General features: G+C 37.9%; 1 long non-coding RNA gene across 1 annotated transcript in view; it reads left to right on the top strand.

The window, feature by feature from the left end:
- The window catches only part of LOC112578423, a 28,995-nt gene extending 9,777 nt beyond the window's left edge, over positions 1 to 19,218 (top strand). The window contains exons 2-3 of the long non-coding RNA XR_003102673.2: positions 9,157 to 9,238; positions 19,098 to 19,218. This is a non-coding gene — a long non-coding RNA (uncharacterized LOC112578423). The remainder of the gene's footprint in view (positions 1 to 9,156; positions 9,239 to 19,097) is intronic.
- The last annotated feature ends 2,753 nt before the right edge of the window (positions 19,219 to 21,971 follow it).

The following is a 21,971-nucleotide window of genomic DNA, read 5'->3' as shown; positions in this document are numbered from 1 at the left end:
ATCCAATGCAGGAGACACTGGTTCCATCCCTGGTCTGGGAACTAAGATCTACCTGTTACGGGACAACTAAACCTGCTGAATCGACTGAGCCTGTGTGGTCTAGAGACCATGTGCCACAGCAAAAGAAGCCTGTGTGCCACAGACAGAGGAACCCTGAGTGCCACAACAAAGACTTAGTACAGTCAAAATAATGAAAATAAATAAATAAAAATATGGATTTGAAATGTAACCACATCACAAAGACTGTAGCATTATTGAGTCTTTTTAGCCATTTGGAGCAATATCATATATGATACATTATTCATCTCATATTAAAAATCTACCATCTATAACTTTTCCAACCTCTAACATTTATCCTCTCCACTGATAACCTCACTTCTGATTTCATAGGAACAAAACAAAAAAAAGTAAGTAAGTGTTAGTCGCTCAGTTGTGCCCAACTCTTTGCAACCCCATGGACTGCAGCCCACCAGGCTCCTCTGTCCGTGAGATTTTCCAGGCAAGGATACTGGAGTGGGTTGCCATTTCCTTCTCCAGGGGATCTTAACAACCCAGGGACTGAACGCAGGTCTCCTGCACTACAGGCAGATTCTTTGCCAACTGAGCTACAAGAGAAGCCCCTTAAATCTTGCACAAGAGATGAACTATCTAAGACAACTGCTTCACTTGTGTAGGGTTACAACCCTTATCACCTGACTTGCCTGTTTCAAGTCAAGGAACACTCCTGGAATTGTCCCCTCACTTTCCTGCATCTTTAATTGTTCTATCACTAGGGGAAACATGAGCTGCTCTTCCTCCTGCCTTAAAAGCAAACACCTTTCTATCCCCACGTCTGTTTTTTAACTTCCATTTCTTAATCTGTCTCACTGAATATCAGCTCTATTCTTCCAGATGCTCTGACTAAAAGCCCTGCAGTCTTCCTTTATGCCTCCCTTTCCCTCATTGTTGTTTAGTTGCTAAGTCGTGTCCAACTCTTACGACCCCATGGACTGTAGCCCACCAGGTTCCACTGTCCATGGGATTTCCCAGGCAAGAATACTGGAATGAGTTGCCATTGCCTTCTCCTGGGAATCTTCCCAACTCAGGGAGTGAACCCACATCTTCTGTGTTGGCAGGTGAATCCTTCACCACTGAGCCACCACGGATGTCCCCCTTCCCCTCATACCCCACAGCAAAGTCTATTCCCTCAGCAAAGTCTGAGAACTCTAACTCAGCCAGAAACCAAATCTGACCACATCTTTCTACCCTCCTCAGCCCCACCATCCCCGCCCAAAGATATCTCCTCTCAATGAAATCCGAAGACCTTGTTGGGTTTTACAAGATCCTTTATTATCTGACCCCAGGTTTCCTCTTCAGTTACATCTCCAACCACATCTTGTTTCTCTAGTTCATTCACACCAGTCTCCGTGTTCCTGGAAAGTGCCAAGCCAGTTTCTGCTTCATGCGCTTTTCATTAACTGTCCTCTGAGAAACATGTTCTGCCATAAATACACACAGATACCTCCCTCACTTCACCTCATTGTATCTCCTCAGAAAAGCCTTCCTCGAACCACCTCAAACATTCTTTAATGCATTCGCCTGCCTCATTTTATATGTTATATATCAGTATTTATTTATTAATAGCCATAGCTATTTTTAACTCTTTTATTTTGTATTCACTTGTTTACGTGCTTGTGTGCTTATATATTTATTTACTGACTTGCCTGTCTTCAAGCCATGAAAATGCAGCTCCATGAAGGCAGGAGGATTTATCTACTACACTTACTGTTTTATCTACTGGGTTTAGCATAGTTCTTGACATATTAACATGTATCTAACATTTGTAAAGTTAATGATGTAAAGGTTTCCCTTTCATCCTTAAATCAGTTTTCCAGTTCTTGTTCACATGGTGAGCACAGTGGTCATGATACAACAGGCTCTGTGCTGGGCACTGGGTATGTAAGGGTCTATTAGGTATACGTGGTTCTTGCCCCTTTGAAATTTAAAGAATGATAAAAGACATAGACAAATGAACAGTGAAAATCCAAGGTATCAGCTATAATATAGGAAGGGCAGAGTGGTCTAGGAACATAAAAGAGTAACTTCTCTCTAAAAATCAAATAACTATGCTTGTAAGATTTGGGAGATAAGTTGAGATCTGAAGAAAGAGTAAAAACTAAGGGTTGGAGTTGGTAAGGCTGGTGATAGATTTGTTTACTATTTGCATGTGGGAAATGAAAAATTCAAATAAATTGGTTTGGAATACCCCTAAATTTTACTCAATAACAAATTTAATCCTCACTTCATTTATCTGATCTAGAAAATCTGTTTTTACTTGGTAACCTCATTTTGTACTTCAAATCAAAGACATCTAGAGTTTTTTTTAATGTTCAGAAAAATAAGCAATTTACAAATAAGCCATTTTTTTTATTGAAATGTAATTGATTTTACAATGTATTAGTTTCTGGGGTACAGCAAAGTGATTCATATACAAATATGATTTTAAATATAGCTCTCTGATATGATATGTGCTATACAGTAGTGCCTTCTTGTTCATCTACTTTATATATAGTATATATATACTATATATCTGATACAAATGTATCTACCAATATATATATTTGTATCTGGTAATCCTAAACTTCTAATTTATCCCTCCCCCTCCCCTTTGGTAAATATCCGTTCATTTTCTATGAGAATATTTCTGTTTTGAAAGTAATTTAATTTGTATCATTTTTTTTAGATTCCACCTATTAGTGATATTAAATGATATTTGTCTTTCTCTATCTGGCTTACTTCATTTAGGATGATAATGTCTAGGTCCATCCACGTAGCCACAAGTGGCAATAACAAATGTGCTATTTTTTTCTTTGAATCAGATCACACCCATTTAATTTAAAAGACAGGAACTAAGCACATATCATCTGCATAAAGGTAAATAAGTCAGGATACCTTCCCTGTAGGCGTGCAAAGAAAATAATATGTGCATGCAAATAATTAAAATACAGAACAATAAATGAAAAAGGAACCTTAAGAGTGGTTCAAGATGCTTTGAAATTAGAGAAGACAAAGATAAGAGATTATTTGATTGACTGAATGAGTTTACCACCTATGCAAGCAGAGCAAGATCTAATTACTAAAGACTTCAGGAATATAGAAATTCTTTAATTCCTAGAAGTCACTGGAGACTCAAGGCAAAAAATATTCTTCAAAAATTAAAGTCGTGAATGTAAAAAAAGAATTAAGGAAAAGATGATACCAGTGGTTTATCTCATCCCTTCTGAGACTGAAGGTGGAATTTCAATGAGGAAAAAGAATACATATATGTCATCTTATTTATATTTTAAGCTAAAATGAAGACTAGGTTGTTAATCCTCATCTACAAAAATCAAAGATAAAGTCCCAGGCTATGTGAATGTTCTCACATGAGAAAACAGAGCTATCTCCGTTTTTGTTTGTACATTTTCCAACAAAATGTATGCAGAATAATCAAAAAACTTTAATGAAAAGAACCTTTTCTGATAGATTCTTTTGGCTAGCATGCTTTAGAACTCAATTCCTCTATTATCTTTCTTTATCATAGAGTAATATGAAAATCATAAGCTTAGCCACATTTAGTAAAATAGAACTTTCATAGTGTTATATAAAATTTCTTGGAAGATTTTAGTAGGAAGACATTCTTCATTTCTAGAAACAGTTATATGAAAATTGCAATAGCAGATCTTAGGCTGATTCCTTATAACATAGTGCCATCTAGAGATTAAAGCTGATGTTGCTACAAGCTACAATAACCACAGCTAGCTTCTATTAATAAACAACATTACATTTTATAGCTGATAAGTTCAGTAGGGTACATCTATAGGGTGTACAATTTGAAATAAATTAATGAGCATATACACAAACGAGGGCTTCTCAAATGGTGCTAGTGGTAAAGAATCTGCCTGCCAATAAGAGATGCAGATTTGATCCCTGGGTCAGGAAGATGCCCTAGAGGAGGGCATGGCAACCCACTCCAGCATTTTTGCCTGGACAATTCCATGGACAGAGGAGCCTGGCAGGCTACAGTCCATAGGGTCACAGAGTAAGACAGAACCAAAGTGACTTAGCATGCACACACGAACAAATTTTTAGCTGGTACACTGACATCTGTTAATTGCATTGAGTGGCCTCTCTGGGTGATAGCCCATTCATGTGCCAATATGTCTAATGTGTCTAGTTTAATGACACTCTGTAGCACTGAGGAAAGTTACATGCGGCTCTAAGAATATGCATTTGATTAGATGTCTCCCTGGTGGCTCAGACAGTAAAGCGACTGCATAAAATGCGGGAGACCCGGGTTCAATCCCTGGGTCAAGAAGATCCCCTGGAGAAGGAAATGGCAACCCACTCCAGTACTCTTGCCTGGAAAATCCCATGGATGGAGGGAGGAGCCTGGTAGGCTACAGTCCAGGGGGTCTCAAAGAGTCGGACATGACTGAGTGACTTCACTTTCTTTCTTTTTTCTGTAAGAAAATATAATTGCATTTCTTCAAGGAAGCAAGACAGTTCTACCATAAATATGAAATTGTATTAAGTACTTACTATGGGTCAGGCATTGTACTTACTATATGTATAAATTGCCTGAGGCTGCTATAGCAAATTACCACACATTTGATGGCTTGTTGTTGTTCAGTCGCTCAGCTGCATCCCACTCTTTGTGACTCCACGGATGCAGCATGCCAGGCTTCCCTTGTCCTTCATTATTTCCCAGAATTTGCATAAACTCATGTCCATTGAGTTGGTGATGCCATCCATCTCATCCATTCTCTGTCGCCCCTTTCTCCTCCTGCCCTCAATCTTTCCCAGAATCAGGGTCTTTTCCAACTATGGCTTAAAATAACAGAAATGAATTCTATCACAATTTTAAAGGCCAGAAGTTTGAAATCAAGGTGTAGGGAAGCTGTGCTCCCTCTGGAGCTCTAGGGAAGCAACCTTCCTTGCCTCTAAGCTTTGGGGAGCTGTCAGTACTCCCTGGATTCCTTGGCTTGTGGCAACATCACGACAACTTTTGCCTTCATCTTCCCATCACCTTCTCCTTTGTGCGTCTTGCTGTGGCCTCAACACTCCAATCTCTCCAGTCTCTGCTTCGGGATTTACACTTCCGCCTCCTCTTCTGTCTGTGTGTCTTCTCTCTGTGCGTTTCTCCTGCGGGTCTATTTTAAGGACACTTCTCATTGGATTTAGGGCTCATTTCAACAATCCAGGGTGGTCCCCTCATCTCAAGACTTTTAACTCCATCTGCAGAGATCCCCTTTTTTTCCAAATAGGGAAACATGCACACATTCCAGACATTTGATATATCTTTGGGGGAACCATCATTCAATCCAACATACTATGTCTTTTAAAGAAAGGAAAGGAAATAGAGAGGTAAATGGCTTCTACTTCAATAAGCTTATAGCACAATCAGAAATAGGCTTGTGTTCATAGATTAACAATCTCCCAGATCAGGGCTTCTCAATATTGACATTTGGGACTAGATAACGATTTGTTGTGGGGGGCTGTCCAATGCATTTTTCAAATGCTTAGCATTCCTAGCTTCTACCCATTAGATGCCAGCAGCACTGTCTTAGTCATGACTACTATAAATGGACATCGTCTCCAGACATTGCTAACTGCTCTGTGTGGAGTGAAACAGCCCTGGTTAAGAACAAGTCATCTAGGGAATTCCCTGGAAGTTCAGTGATTAGGACTTGGCACTTTCACGGCCGGGGTATGTGTTCAGTCCTGGTTGGGGAATTAAGATCCTGCATGCCACACGTGCTTCCGTGCTCAGTCGCTCAATCGTGTATGACTCCTTGCAACGCTATGGGCCATAGCCTGCCAGGCTCCTCTGTCCATGGGATTTCCCAGGCAAGAATACTGGAGTAGGTTGCCATTTCCTCCTGTAGGAGATCTTCCCGACACAGGGATGGAAAAATATTTGCAAAGTATATATATCAGATTAAGGGTTGATATTCAAAACATATGCAGAACTCATACAATCAATAGCAATAAAACAAATAATCTAACCAAAAAATGGACAGAGAACCTGAACAGACGTTTTTTTTCCAGAGGAGATACACAAATGGCCAACAGTCTGCACAGGGTGTACATCTGAAGGGAATTATCTTAAAGATCTATCTGTACCCCCGTTTCCTGCAGCACTATTCCCAGTAGCCAAGATACGGAAACAACCTCAGCGGATGAATGGATGAAGAAAATGTGGCTATACATACAATGGAATACTATTCAGACATGAGAGAAATGAAATCCTACCATTTGCAACAACACGGAAGGACCTTGAGAGCATTAAGCTAAGTGAATTAAGTCAGACAGAGAAAGACAAATGCTGCATGATCTCACTTGCATTTGGAATCAACAGAAAAAAAGCCAAATTCATAGAAACAGAGTAGAATGGTGATTGCCAGGGCTGGGGGCTGGAGGAAAAGGGAAGATGTCAAGGGTACAGACTTCTAGTTATCAGATGAATACGGTCTGGGCATCTGTTATTCAGAATGGTGACTGTAGTTAACAATATATTATTTACTTGAAAGTTTCTAAGAAAGTAGATCTTAAATATTCTCGCCACACATATAAGAAAAAGCATAATTATGTGAGGAGATGGATGTCTTAACTAACCTTATTATTAGCGACCTTACTAAATCATTTTGCAATATATACACGTGTCAAATCATCACATTGTACACCTTAGATTTACGTAATGTTACATGTCAATTATCTCTCAATAAACCTGAGGTAGAGGGAACAGCAAGTCCTCTACATTATCATAAACAAATCTTACGGCACAGACTTTCCTGATGGCGTCATCAGACAAATCTGATGGCACAGAGGAGAAAGAAACCAAAATGGACTGGGATGGTTAAAGAAGTTTTCATGGAGGAAATAAAATGTCACTAGATGAGAATATACCTCTTGGAATTGTGGAGGAGGCCATGAAAAGCGTTACTAATGTCTTCTTACTGAGAAGCGCTGTGCGCTTGTGAAGACCAAGAACCATACCTTATTTGTCCTTTTTTTTTTTAAGTTTGTTTACTTAAGCCACATTTCGCGGTATACGAAACCTCAGTTCTCTGACCAGGGATCAAAGCCACAATCCTAGAGTGGAAGCAAGCAGTCTTAACCACTGGACTGGCAGGGAAGTCCTGATACGCCTTGTTCATCTTTATGTGTCAACCTCCTAAGCACAGTCCTTGGCACAGAGTAACTCTCAAAAATGTCTGTTGAATGAATCCATGTTATTCACTCAGTCGTGACTGACTCTCTGTGATCCCATGGACTGTGGCTCTCCAGGCTTCTCTGTCCATGGAATTCTCCAGGCAAGAATATGGGGGTGGGTAGCCATTCCCTTCTCCAGGGGATCTTCCCAATCCAGGGATGGAACCTGAGTCTCCTGCATTGTAGGGAGATTCTTTACCATCTGAGTCACCAGAGAAGCCCAAATGAGTACATGAGGTTAGATAAATAGATTGGAGTCAGAAGTGAAGGGTCTGAGATCATAGACAAGGGAATTTTAAATTTATTTTGTTGGTGAAGGGGAAGTCTTGAAGGATTTTGAGCATCAAAGATAAACTGCATAAAGAAAGCAGTGGTATATAAAAAATATTGAAGAGGCCAGAAATATGATCAAGAAAGATCAGCTAAGAAATTATTAAAACAGTCTCACTGTGAAGTAATGAGTTCTGGGACCAAGATAATGACAGTGGGAATTAAAATGAGGTATCAATGACAAGAAGAAATAATTTTCAGCTTCTTATTACTGGATTTGGAGAAGATGGAGAAAAAAGGCATAAAGGAAAAATTTCAAGGCAGGTTGACTAAGGGAATAGAGTTTGTTCATTTGAGAAAAATTAAAAAGTCCAGAGTGGGAAAAAGATGATGAGATTGAGATGAGTAGCTGTTAATGGAGATGCAGGGCATGCTTTTTTTTTTTTTTTTTTAAGGTAACCTCCAAAAAAGTGATTGTAGTTGGGAATGGATCTAAATAAATATGAGATAATTTGTGATCAATTTTAGGACTTTGCTTGCTAGATACTACTCTCAAAGAAATTCAGAAGACTTTTTGGATCACTAAAAAAAATTCTTTTTGCAGAGATTTTGGAAGCAGTTTGTCTGAACTCAAAATCATGAATTCTATTTCTAATCAATGACTCTCATCCTGGACTGAAAGGGCAGACAGTTACAGATTACTGCATTATTCACACTCTAACATACCAGCCACTATTTCCACTGGATATTCTGACAGTCAGGACAAAAAAAAAAAATTTAAATCAACAGCTATTTTAACATGACAAACAAGTTTTATTTTTTAAACAGTTTATGTAGTAAAGGAGAAAAAGGACAGAAAAGACAAAATATTTTAAAAATCTGTTAAACAATGGGATTTTTTTCATTGTCAATAGTTTACACAAACAGGTTATTAACAACTTGCAAAAATAATATACTTAAGTTATTTTTAATTTTCTGTTCCATAATTTTAGGCTGTAATCCTTTTTAATACTGTAGGTTATTATATTTTGTGAGAGTGGACTCTTATATAGTTAATTAAGAAAGTAACTTGATTTAAAAAAATATTCACTAGGCTAGGAATTAGTGAATGAAGAATAGAGGCAACTCAAACAGCAAATGTGCCCTTAAAGAAAAAGGGGGCTTTTGTCAACTATGTGGGTCATTATCTAATTACCTTACTATCTGTGTAGGAAAAACTTCACAATCATTATTTGGTATTCCTCTAACTAATATGTGGGTATATACACACTGAATTGTGGTGTTCAGTTCTGGAGAATAATTAACAATAAGAATTAACTAGCAAAATCAGAACTAAAGCCATCGATTTTGTTGGACTTTATGATTAATTTGCCTTCTGTTTATTTTGCTAAAATCGGTCCCATGTAGCAGTATGAAATAAGTTAAGAAGTTGACTCAAAATAGTTTTACATTTAAATCCAAAAATCTAAATAAATAAAGGCTTTTTCTAAAAAAAAAAAAAAAAAAAAAAAGAATTCAGTGTTTCTTATAAAACCTCCCTAGCTGCATAATAAAGAGCTTTTCCCTCAAGAGCTACCCACTTGTTCAATTAATTAAATTAACAGACAAATAATTGAAATTAAAATGGTCATTATTATCATCATCCTCTTCTAGAATTTATCTGAATTTCAAGAATCACAAACAGACCCTGTTTCTGAAGACAAGCTTCACTGGGAACTCGAATATGTATAAGAAGGTAAGCGAGGCAGCCCTTGAGGTCTTGCAGTGCTTTGGTTAATCATTGCAGGAGCTTGTATTTTGTTTCAAGCGCCCTGGGTTTTATGTTCCAGAGCATTACTCCACGGTTAGCTTTGGGTGAGGAGAAGGTATTCCAGTAACCTGGGTTATTGTGAACTCGACTTCCCATTGGGTTCAGTGGGTAAAGAATCCATCTGCAATGCAGGAGACACAGGAGACGAGGGTTTGATCCCTGGGTAGGGAGGATCTCCTGGAGGAGGAAATGGCAACCCATTCCAGTATTCTTGCCTGGGAAATTCCACGGAAGGAAGAGCCTGGTGGCCCACGTCCATGAAATCGCAAAGAGTTGCATATGACTAAGCAACTGAGCACGCACACACACATTACCTCTTGATAAAAAGTTTAATTTTTGTAGGTCAATTATAAACAGAATTAATGAAAATTCTGAATAAATCTTGGCAGCTGACATTGAGGACATTCATTCATTTTATTCACCAGACATTTACTGAATGTCTGTTGTTTGCAGGTACATTTTAGGTAACCTCAAAATACAAGTAAGAAAAATGCACTTCCAAGTTAATATTGGGCTTCCCTGGTGGCTCAGCTGGTAAAGAATTCGCCTGCAATGCGGGAGACCTGGGTTCGATCCCTGGGTTGGGAAGATTCCCTGGAGAAGGGAAAGGCTACCCATTCCAGTATTCTGGCCTGAAGAATTCCACGGACTGTATAGTCCATGGGGTCGCAAAGAGTCGGACATGACTGAGCGACTTTCACTTCATTTCACTTCACTTCAAGTTAATATTAAAATAAAGCCTGCAAATGTGTAACAAAGATGTAAATGAATGCACACTGGGAGTTAGACATTTTAAAGCAAAAGTGTGGACTCAAAGAAAAATATATGATTGCTTCAACCAGTATATATTATTCATTAAAAGATTCTTTGGGGACTTCCCTGGTGGTCCAGTGGTTAAGAATCTGCCTTTTAATACAGGGGACATGGTACAATTAAGTCCACACCCACAACTACTGAGCCTGCACATGGCACTAAGAAGCAAAGTAGCCAAATAAATAATAATTTTTTTCTTTAAAAAAAAATTAACTTCTGCTCTAAAAATGGATGTATTTGGATCTCCAACAATGTTAGATTATGAACGTTAAATATTCAATGCACAATATTTACACAAAGAACTCTAATAGTAAGAGAAAACAATTGCTTCAAGTCTCAAAAACATTTAAAAATTTTTCTAACATATATTTTATAAGGTATGGAAATACACTTTTTATATCCAATAGAAAATATGACATTTTTTACACACTAAAATATGAATCCTACTTTATAAGCAGACCCTTTCACAAAAAAAACAGGCTAATAAAAGACAATGGTAGCATATACAAAATGTCTGTTGCCTTTCAAGTTTCAGGCACCCCAAAATATTAAGTAACAGTAAATTGAGAAAAAGAAAAATAATCTCAAGCTTTCAATTTTGCAGAGAGAAAGAACTGGCGATGTTTATCTTTTTTTAAGACTATATATGACACGATAATGCTTAAGAGCAAAGTGTTTATAATCAGACAGACATTTTATAAGCTGGCTATGTTTTAATTCAGGGTTTAATTCTCAAGTCTCAATCCAGGGTTTAATTTTATCTAAGGGTTAGGTTTTAAAGTCAGTCAGGAGATGAAAATAAGGTACACAAAATTTACCTTTGAAAACCCTTTGAGAATTGGGCCCCCTTGGAAAACAACATATCATCTCTTTATAAGAAATAATCACCAGCTTTCTTTGTGCTTTGTTCTTTTCATTCACTTCAGTTGAGTCGCTCAGTCGTGTCTGACTCTTTGCAACCCAGTGGACTGCAGCACGCCAGGCTTCCCTGTCCATCACCAACTCCCAGAGCTTATTCAAATTCATGTCCATCTAGCCAGTGATGCCATCCAACCATCTCATCCTCTGTTGTCTCCTTCTCCTCCTGCCTTCAATCTTGCCCAGCATCAGGGTCTTTTCTAAAGAGTCAGTTATTCGCATCAGGTAGCCAAAGTATTGGAGCTTCAGCTTCAGCATCAGTCCTTCCAATGGATATTCAGGACCGATTTCCTTTAGGATTGATTGGTTTGATCTCCTTGCAATCCAAGGAACTCTCAAGAGTCTTCTCCAACACCACAGTTCAAAAGCATCAGTACTTTGGCACTCAGCTTTCTTTATGATCCAACTCTCACATCCATACATGACTACTGGGAAAACCATAGCTTTGATTAGACGAACCTTTGTTGATAAAGTAATGTCTCTGCTTTTTAATATGCTGCTTAGGTTGGTCATAGCTTTTTTTCCAAGGAGCAAGCATCTTTTAATTTCATGGCAGCAGTCACCATCTGCAGTGATTTTAGAGCCCAAGAAAATAAAGTCTGTCACTGTTTCCATTGTTTCCCCATCTATTTGCCATGAAGTGATGGGATCAGATGCCACAATCTTTGTTTTTTGAATATTGAGTTTTAAGCCAGCTTTTTCACTCTCCTCTTTCACTTTCATCAAGAGGTTCTTTAGTTCCTCTTCACTTTCTGCCATAAAGGTGGTGTCATCTGCATATCTGAGGTTATGATATTTCTCCCGGCAATCTTGATTCCAGCTTGTTCTTCATCCAGGCCAGCATTTTGCATGACATGCTCTGCTTATACGTTAAATTAGCAGGGTGACAATATACAGCCTTGACATACTCCTTTCTCAATTTGGAACCAGTCTGTTGTTCCATGGCCAGTTCTAACTGTTGCTTCTTGACCTGCACACAGATTTCTCAGGCCGCAGGTAAAGGATATCTTTAAGAATTTTCCACAGTTTATTGTGATTCACACAGTCAAAGTCTTTGGCATAGTCAATACAGCAGAAATAAATGTTTTTCTGGAACTCTCTTGCTTTTTCTATGATCCAGCAGATGTTTGCAATTTGATCTCTGGTTCCTGTGCCTCTTCTAAATCTAGCCTGAACATCTGAAAGTTCACGGTTCATGTACTGTTGAAGCCTAGCTTGGAGAATTTTGAGCATTACTTTGCTAACATGCGAGATGAGTGCAATTGTGGGATATTTTTAACATTTTTTGGCATTGCCTTTCTTTGGGATTGGAATGAAAACTGACCTTTTCCAGTTCTGTGGCCACTGCTGAGTTTTCCAAATCTGCTGGCATACTGAATGCAGTACTTTAACAGCATCATCTTTTAGGACTTGAAATAACTCAGCTGTAATTCCATCACCTCCACTAGCTTTGTTTGTAGTGCTGCTTCCTAAGGTCAGGACCACTTGACTTCACAGTCCAGGATGTCTGGTCTAGGTAAGTGATCACACCATCGTGGTTATATAGGTCATTAAAATTTTTTTTGTATAGTTCTTCTGTGTATTCTTGCCACCTCTTCTTAATATCTTCTGCTTCTGTTAGGTCCATACTGTTTCTGTCCTTTATTGTGTCCAATGAAATGTTCCCTTGGTATCTCTAAGTTTCTCGAACAGAACTCTAGTCTTTCCCACTCTATTGTTTTCCTCTATATCTTTGCATTGAGTATTCCCCAAATTCTTTCATTAAGTACCCAATAAATGAGCTGGTGTATGTTTAAGCTGGTGTATGTGTATGTTTACAAAATAAGTAAACTCTGCTGCTGCTGCTGCTAAGTCGCTTCAGTTGTGTCCAACTCTGTGCGACCCCATAGACGGCAGCCCACCAGGCTCCCCCGTCCCTGGGATCCTCCAGGCAAGAACACTGGAGTGGGTTAGTATTTCCTTCCCCAATGCATGAAAGTGAAAAGTGAAGTCCCTCAGTCGTGTCCGACTCTTCGTGACCCCATGGACCATAGCCTACCAGGCTCCCTCATCCATGGGATTTTCCAGGCAAGAGTACTTGAGTGGGTTGCCATTTCCTTCTCCAAGTAAACTCCAGACTCTCACTAACGTTAACTGGCCGAGCAGGTGGGTTCATCCATATTATTTAAATTGTCATTTTGCTTCCTATCTTCTTCCCTACAAGTATTAGGGAATTCACATGAGATTTTTTAGTATGCGTATATAATGTGATGGCATTGTAAATACTGATATGCTTCAATATTATTAAGACAATGAAACATCTCTTTCTCAGAGATAATGAGGGAAGTAAATGAGATTACAGGCTTTCCCAGTGGCTCAGGGGTAATGAATCTATCTGCAATGCAGGAGCCTCAGATGTGGGTTCTGACCTCTGGGTTGGGAAGACTCCCTGGGGCAGGGAATGGCTACCCACCTCAGTATTCTTGCCTGGAGAATCCCATGGACAGAGAAGCCTGGTTCACAGGGTCACAAAGAAGTCGGACATGACTGAAGTGACTTAGCACACACGCATGCAAATGAGATAATATATGTCAAGTACTTAGGGACGTGCCAATCACATGTAATAAATTACAATATCTTTTATTCAGCAAATACATGAGCAAAATATTACTTTTCAATTTTGAAGGTAGAGGCAAAGGTCTTCCAACCCCCAAACACAGATAGCCCCTGACAATGCTATTTTCTTAAGGAAACAGTGTGATCCATCTCATGTTTTAGAAGGATGTGCTAATATAGTTGCTGTTGGTGTTTCCAGATCTATTCTTCCCCTTCTTCACACTGCTCTGTGTCCTGATAGGCCAACCATTATGGACTACATCCACTGGGCTCCCTGACTTTCAGTTTGACCAGTAAAAATCATTGGCAAGGCACTGAAGGGAAGAGGGTATGAAGTCAGTATCTGTTTCCCGTCAGGCTGTGGATCAGCAACAACTGTATTTCTCAGCTGCTGCTGTTCAGTGCTTCACCAGGGGATCTTACCTACCCAGGGACTGAACCCGTGTCTCCTGCATTGGTAGGCGGATTCTTTACCACTGACATTTCATGTTTCTCTACCAAAGGCCATAGCTCTTGTGATCTGACTTCCTACCACTAGCAATCTCTTTCTCCTGCTTTTGGGAGATGATTCTTTCCCTGGCCCCTACAGGTAACAGCTCCCTGTTGTTGCATGGAAGATGGGTTGGAAGGGAAGGAGATGGGAAGTGGGGAGATTACTAGAAAATACTTGCAGACAGGAAATAATGAGGATCTGATTGAATCGTGGAAGGTGGGCCAGAGAAAACAAGACAGAAATAACACGCACTTAGAATACATCTAGTATAGCATAGAAAAGAAATTGTAGCTCACTGGATGAAAGAGCGGTGGAGACAGTCCATCCAGTAGACTCACAGGGATCTTGTTTTAGCAAACATATGTGTCTATTCACAGAGACCGGAAGTGATACTTTCTGATTTGCTTTTTTCCCTTAATTTCTATTATCACTCACTGGGGAATGGATTGCTTGCTTCTTTGAGGTATCTCATATTTTATTCAGGACTTACTAGGACCCCACCTACTCTCCTTTACTGGACTGTGAAAATTATTTGGGTATATGGCTTTATTTTTGAGTAGTCAAAAATTGTTGTTGTTTAGTCACTAAGTCATGTCCGATCCTTTTGCGAGCCAACCAGACTCCTTTTCCCATGGGATTTTCCAGGCAAGAATATTGAAGTGGTTGCCATTTCCTTCTCCAGGGGATTTTTCCCAGACCAGGCATCAAACCTGTGTCTCTTGCATGGGCAGCCGGATTCTTTACCACTGAGCCACCTGGGAAGCCTAGTTAAAAATCAGAGCACTCCATTTTAATTAAAAAGAATTTTAAACAGCTCTATTGAGATAAAATTGACATAAATGATGTTTTTTCAAGCATACAAGATGTTAAGCTTTGACGTATGTATACTTGTGAACCATCACTACAAGCAAAATAATTAACATATACACAACCACTCAAAGTTTCCTGTTGGCTTTTTGTAATCCCTCCTTCACACACCCCTTCCCACAGACCTCCCTACTCCAGACCCAGGCAGCAACTACCTGCTTTCTGTCACTATACACTAGAATGTAATTTGAAGAAATGTATCTAATCTTTGTATATTTATATTTACAAATAAATACATTTATGGATTTATATAAATAGTCCATGTGTTTTTTTCCTGGTTTCTTTCACTCGGCTGAAGTATTCTGAGATTTGTCCATACTGTGCTATGTATTCCTTTAGTTTGTGTGGTGTTTCATTGTATGGACACACCATGATTGTTCATATACTCACCCGTTGATGGACACTGTTGTCATCTCCAGGATTTCACATATAGATTTACCAATTTTTTTTTTTTTGAGTGTGCGTGTGGCATGTAGGATCTTAGTTCTCTGACCAGGGATTGAACCTGTATCCCCTGCACTGGAAACACAAGTGCCTTAACCACTGGACCACCAGGGAAGTCCCCTAGATATATCAGTTTAATGAAAGTGATTATATTTCTACATAAACCCCTAATTCTGCCACAGAAATTAGCAAATGTATATACCTCAAGAGTCTAAGAATAAAAATATAAGAATAAATAAAACTAGGCCTCCAAAAAAGCTGTTACTATTTTGTGTTTTTCTGGCTTCTTGTTTTTAAACAAACTGAATTTGTGTACATCCAGCACTGATTCATTCTAAATAAAAACTAAAGAAAACAAAACAAAAAAATGCCATCATCCATTTGCCTTAAGGACACAATAAACTAAATAAAAAAATATCCTGATCATGGTTTATATTAGTTTTAATCCTATATCAAGCACTATATCCACACTGAGTACTATACTCAATAGAAAATTCACTGTTTTCTTTTAATCCAGTGACAAGGAAAGGGTGGACAAAAACATAAGGATATCATCAAATACAAAGAAAATAAGAATGAAAAATATGTTTAATCAAATTTGTAGGCTTTGTAAATTTTTGTGGGCCTAAAGATTGAGAAATCATTTCAATACTAATATTGAACTTCAGTGTAACTTTGCAGTATCCTGTCCCTTAATATCTAGACTGCTCTTGATTTTTCTGAAGTTTTATTTAGGTTTCCACCTTCTTTTGCTGTAATAGTTATCTTACAGAATAGTTATCTTATAGATTATTCTATACAGAATCATATATCTGCAGAAAGTCATACTTGTTTTAAACAAGCATTTTCTTCTGTATGGTTTTCAGAGTGATTTTCATGTGTTCCTGAAGGGGAATGAAAAACAGTCATCCCTCCAACAGGAAGCCTGGAGAAACATCCAGCTCAGCTCTGTGGTCATGCACAGCTTCCTGTTACATTCCAGGAATTGCTCTTGGGCGTAAACAATCATCTTCCAGGGACAGGCCTTGGGTATCACTCTCAACTGTAGAGCATAATCTGGCTATCGCTGTTAAATTCATTCTATAGAGTAGGACATCTCCAGTTGCTGAATATGTCAAACCCTTGTCAGGCTCATTCTAATGATCATTACTTTTAGAAGAGCAGAATGCTTTATTGATAGGAGTCTATGCATCTTTTCCTCCAAATAAAACACTCTTTGATTGATTGTTTCACCATATTGAGAAGTGTGTTTGAAAGGAGGATATCCACAAAAGTTTTATGCTTTCTAGCATCTGCCAGCAATAAACATAATCATAAATAAGGACCTGCCTATAAAAATGCCCACAGCATCATCAGAATGTGAGGATATTTGAGAAATTGCTCAAAAATGAAACACAACTTTCTGAATAATATATTACGTTAGTCAGGACTTAGGACTGTACTGCATAATGACCTGAAAATCTATACTCAGTGACTAGATAGAAATGCATATGAGACATAGAGTTAATCCCAAAGTTGATTAAGAGTGACAGGTGAGTTGTCCAATATGAGGGCTACCAGACGTGTGGCCATGTCAATGTGAATATAAGTTAATTAAAATAGAATAAATACTTCAATTGCTCGGTCTCACCAACCACACATTTCAAATGCTTAATTACCACATATGGCTAGTGGTTGCAATAGTATTCAGCATAGAGTGTTTCTAGCATCACAGAAAATTCTATTGGCCAGGGACAGTGTACAAAATACAATACATAAAGAAAGATGAAAGTAACTCAGATTTTTGCTCTCAGAAAAACAAGGAATGAGTGACTTGCACCACACGAAGAATTTTTCTGCTGTTTCTAAACATTTAATAAATTTGAGTGAGTCAGCTTTTTTAAACTAAATTGATTAGGAGTTCTAACTATCATTACATAATAAAACTAGATTTTATGGATTTTAACCATATTTAATTTGGGGCATTTTTTTTAAAATAGGTACTTAGAACATTTTTACAGAAAGATAAAAGAAATCACAACAAATTATAATTTTAAAAAGCTGACAAACAATAGAAATTCAAAACTAGCATTTTTAGTGACTGTCCAGCAAATCTTTATATCCCCTAGATTTTGTTTCTTCATATGACAATATTCTGATAACATTTTATAGAGAGAGAATAGAGGGACAATTATAGTGTGGTTAATTGTCAGTTAAAATTTTTTATCATTGAAGTTAGGGTGCATAAAAACATGTGACTTCACACAGACACACACTTTTTCCTTTAGTACTTGCAAGTTTGTGCCCTACAAATAGATAGTCTATAAATTCTCCACCATGTAATTCCCAATAGAAAGGAAAATTATAGGTGATAAATTGATAATTCTATTTTTTTTACTTTTTATTTTGTATTGGAATATAGCCAATTAACAATATTTTGATAATTTAAGGTGAACAGCAAAAGGATTCAGCCATACATATACATGTATCCATTCTATCCATACTCCCCTCCCATCCAGGCTGCCACATAACATTGAGCAGAGTTCCCTGTGCTATACATTAGGACCTGGTTTGTTATCCATTATAAATATAGCAGTGTGCACATGTCCAAACTCCCTAAGTATCCCGTTCCCCCCATCCTATTGCAGAAACCATAAGTTCATTTTTTTAAGTCTGTGAGTCTCTTTCTGTTTTGTAAGTTCATTTGTATCCTTTCTTTTTAGATTCCACATATAAGGGATGTCATATACTGTTTCTCCTTCTGTCTGACTTACTTCGCTCAGTATAACAATCTCTATGTCCATCGATGTTGCTGCAAATAGCATTATTTCATTCTTTTCAATCCCAATTGCATATATGTACCACATCTTCTTTATCCATTCCTCTGTCAATGGACACTTAGGTTGCTGCTTCCATGTCTTGGCTATTGTAAACAGTGCTGCAATGAATATTGAGGTGCATATATCCTTTCGGAGCATGGTTTTCTCTGGATATATGCCCAGAAGTGGGATTGCAGAGTCTGCTTTTTAAGGAACCTCCATATTGTTCTCCATAGTAGCTGTACCAATTTAAATTCCCACTAACAGTGTAGGAGGGGTCCCTTCTCTCCACACCCTTTTATTATTTGTGGATTTTTTTATGAAAGCCACTCTGGCTGGTGCGAAGTGATATCTCATTGTAGTTTTGATTTGCCTTTCTCTACTAATTAGCAATGTTGAACATCTTTTCATGTGCCTCTTGGCCCTCTGTATGTTTTCTTTGGAGAAATGTCTATTTGATCTTCTAAACATTTGTTGATTGGGTTGTTTGTTTTGATGCCGTTAAGCATCATGAGCTGTTTGTAAATTTTGGAGACAAATCCCTTGTGGGTCACATCATTTTCAAATATTTTCTCCCAACCTGTGGGTTGTCTTTTTGTTTTATTTATTGTTCCCTTTGCTGTGCAAAACCTTTTGAGTTTAACTCGGTTCCATTTGTTTATTTTTGTTATTTCCATTATTCTGGGAGATGGGTCTAAACAGATATTGCTGCGATTTATGTCTGACAGTGTTCTGCCTATGTTTTCCTCTAGAAGTTTTATAGGGTCTGGTCTCACGTTTAGGTTTTTAACTCATTTTGAGCTTATTTTTGTGTATGGTGTTTAAGAATTGCCTAATTTCATTTTCTTACATGTAGCTGTCCAGTTTTCCCAGCACCAGCACTTTGTTGAAGAGACTGTCTTTCCAACGTTGGATAATTTTATATGCAACATTATCAAGTATCCCTGATAGAGGAGAATTTCCATTTTGATTAGATGGTGAGAACCAATTCCTTGCTTATAATTTTACATGCCTGAAAAATAGATGCATTTCCCACAAATTAGATTTGGCTCCATACACTTCAATTCTTAATTTTCCTCAGCTCTCATGTAGGTCCAGGGAAAAGGCTCATATTATTTTACAATATCTGGTCCTAAATCTTTATTTCTCAGCACTAGTTAAGGCATCTGGGAAACATGCAAGAATAGTCTTAGAAACAATTCTTAAGGGTAACGAGCAACAACTGAACTACATTTAGACATGACTATGAACCACGAAGAAAATATGTTCCCTACATTCAAAATAATGTATCCAACACTCAACCTCCCTTCAGTTGAATCCCCAAAATGCCCCTGGCCATTCTACCACCATTTATCACCAAAGGGAAGCAGGACAGGGAGTACATATGAATATAAAGTGAGAGCAGTTTAAGTACAATTAAAATATCTTTTTTCAAATTTCACAAAAAATACATATAATCATGTGACACGATGCTAGAATCCCTTCCAGGACTTCAGAAGGGATCTCTGCAAGTAAGAAACCATGAAGCTAAACTTGACTAGTTTCATGGTAAATCCCACTGCAACAAAGGATACATTCTTTACAGACAGACTGAGAAATGAAAGTTGAAATATAAGGCTTCTGGTTAAATATAAGATAGATTTCCTGACATGGTTGCTCAGCATCGACATTATGACTTAATAAATATGGACACATGAATTCAATATTCAAGAAGCTGTTTATTTCTTTTTAGCTACTTTGCCTCTGTTTCAAATATAATGCCATGAGATAAGGGGTAGCTTCTAAAATCTTCAAGATCTAATATCCATATTTCTGAAACATAAGGTAACTGAGAGAGGATGAAAGTGATATATGTCTACGTTCAATAATTCTTTATAATGTCAGAGAAATGTAGCCATTACTGAGCGAAGTATATTTTAAAGAAGTAATTTTAAAAGAAACAGGAGGTAACACTAGCCATCCGTTATACTTAGCCTCGACTATTATTGATGCTTTACTGAATTCTTGTTTTACCCTTGCTAAGGACAGGACCGTTTTTTCTATTCTCTCTCTGTTATCAGGTTACATAGAGAACTCTGGCTACAAAAGAAGTGCTGGTGTTTTGTTGTTTTGTTTTTTCCTTCTCAAAAGCAATAGCCAATGTTTTCCCATTTCCTTTTTCTTTCCCACTCCTGCATAATACAAGCAAAAACAGTTCCTCATGGAGAACGGTTAGTTGATACCAAAAACAGAACCTCATCTGCAGGCCCCTCTCTCCAGCCTGCCTCCACGGGTCAGAAGATAAAGATCATGAATCTCAACAATTGTTCTCCTCCAATCAAATTTTCCCTTGTGGATGTGCTGGTCTATATTTACATTATATAGAATATTCTCACTCTAAAGGTCTTCATTCTTTCACCTTAAAAATCACCAAATTAATAATTTAGCCCCTTTCATTTGTTTCTACGGCAACCATCACACTGTGAAACAGACATATCTGTTCCCTGATAAACTCACCTTGTGAACCAAAGTGCAGTTTAAATTTTTAAATTGATGTTAGAACATCAAACAGATGCATTTGATCGGAGTACATCAAGTTTCCTGAAAAGCAACTTGAAGTGGTTTCTCCATAATTGGAAAAGATTACAAGCTAAGACTGAACTTTTACAAAGTGTGATTTGGAAAGAAGGTTTTAAAGTCAACACATATTTCCTTAGTAACCAAAAGCATCACACATAGAGTCTACACAAAAGTAACTAGACTCTTCTCCTATAGAAGACTGAAGTCTAGTTTAAAAAAAAAAATTTAAGGTCCTTTAACAATAGCATTCAACTCATGACTACAAAAGTAAGAAATATTCACACAAAATATATGATTGTTATAGGACTGTTCACAGATCCAGAAGAATGATCCAAGGGAAAGAGTGTGAGTTACAGTTTTGGGGGTGGATGGTATTAATGGCATGAGGGACTTAACTGGTGGCACCAACGCAGGAATTTCTGGTTTGATTCCTGTGTCAGGAAGATCCCCCCAAGGACGGCAAGACAAGCCATTTCAGTATTCTTGCCTGGAGAATTCCATGGACAGAGGAGCCTGGTGAGCTACAGTCCATAGGGTCACAAAGAGTCAGACACGGCTGAAGTGACTTAAGATGCACACACGCACAGTATGACATGGACAAAAGCAAAGAGACAGAAAAGCATGAGACATTTGGAAAGAGAAGGGTGACTCACTTTATTTCTAGCCTAATGTTAGCAAGGGGATATATCAGAAGAAAAACTTAAATGATGAGGACCAGACTTTAGATAGATTTAGGGCTTGAATACAAGTTAAGCATTTCATTCTATAGATAATGCAAATCCACTGGGAAAAAAATCCTTACAGATTAATGAAACAAATAAGTACTATGTTTTAGGAGAAGTAATCTGGTAGTTCTACCAACAGCGTATCAAATATAGAGGAAAGATCAGAAGCAAAAAAAATTGTTCTATTATTAGAATCCCATATGTTGAGGCATTCTCTAGTTCTGGGAACATTTTATTTGGTCATAAGAAAATATTTTTACTTACTAAATCATATGAAGTGGCATTTTATTTAAAATATCTCATGTCTATGTATATTGATGAGATTCATCTATGGTTTTCTCTATGTGCTGTGCTATGCTTAGTCACTCAATTGTGTCCAACTTTTTGAGACCCCATGGACTGTAACCCACCAGGCCCTCTGTCCATAGGGATTCTCCAGCAAGAAT

Source organism: Bubalus bubalis, chromosome 13, assembly GCF_019923935.1.
Source record: "Bubalus bubalis isolate 160015118507 breed Murrah chromosome 13, NDDB_SH_1, whole genome shotgun sequence".
Taxonomy (NCBI): domain Eukaryota; kingdom Metazoa; phylum Chordata; class Mammalia; order Artiodactyla; family Bovidae; genus Bubalus; species Bubalus bubalis.
Note: the sequence above shows the minus strand (reverse complement) of the source record. Positions and strands in the feature narration are given on the sequence as shown.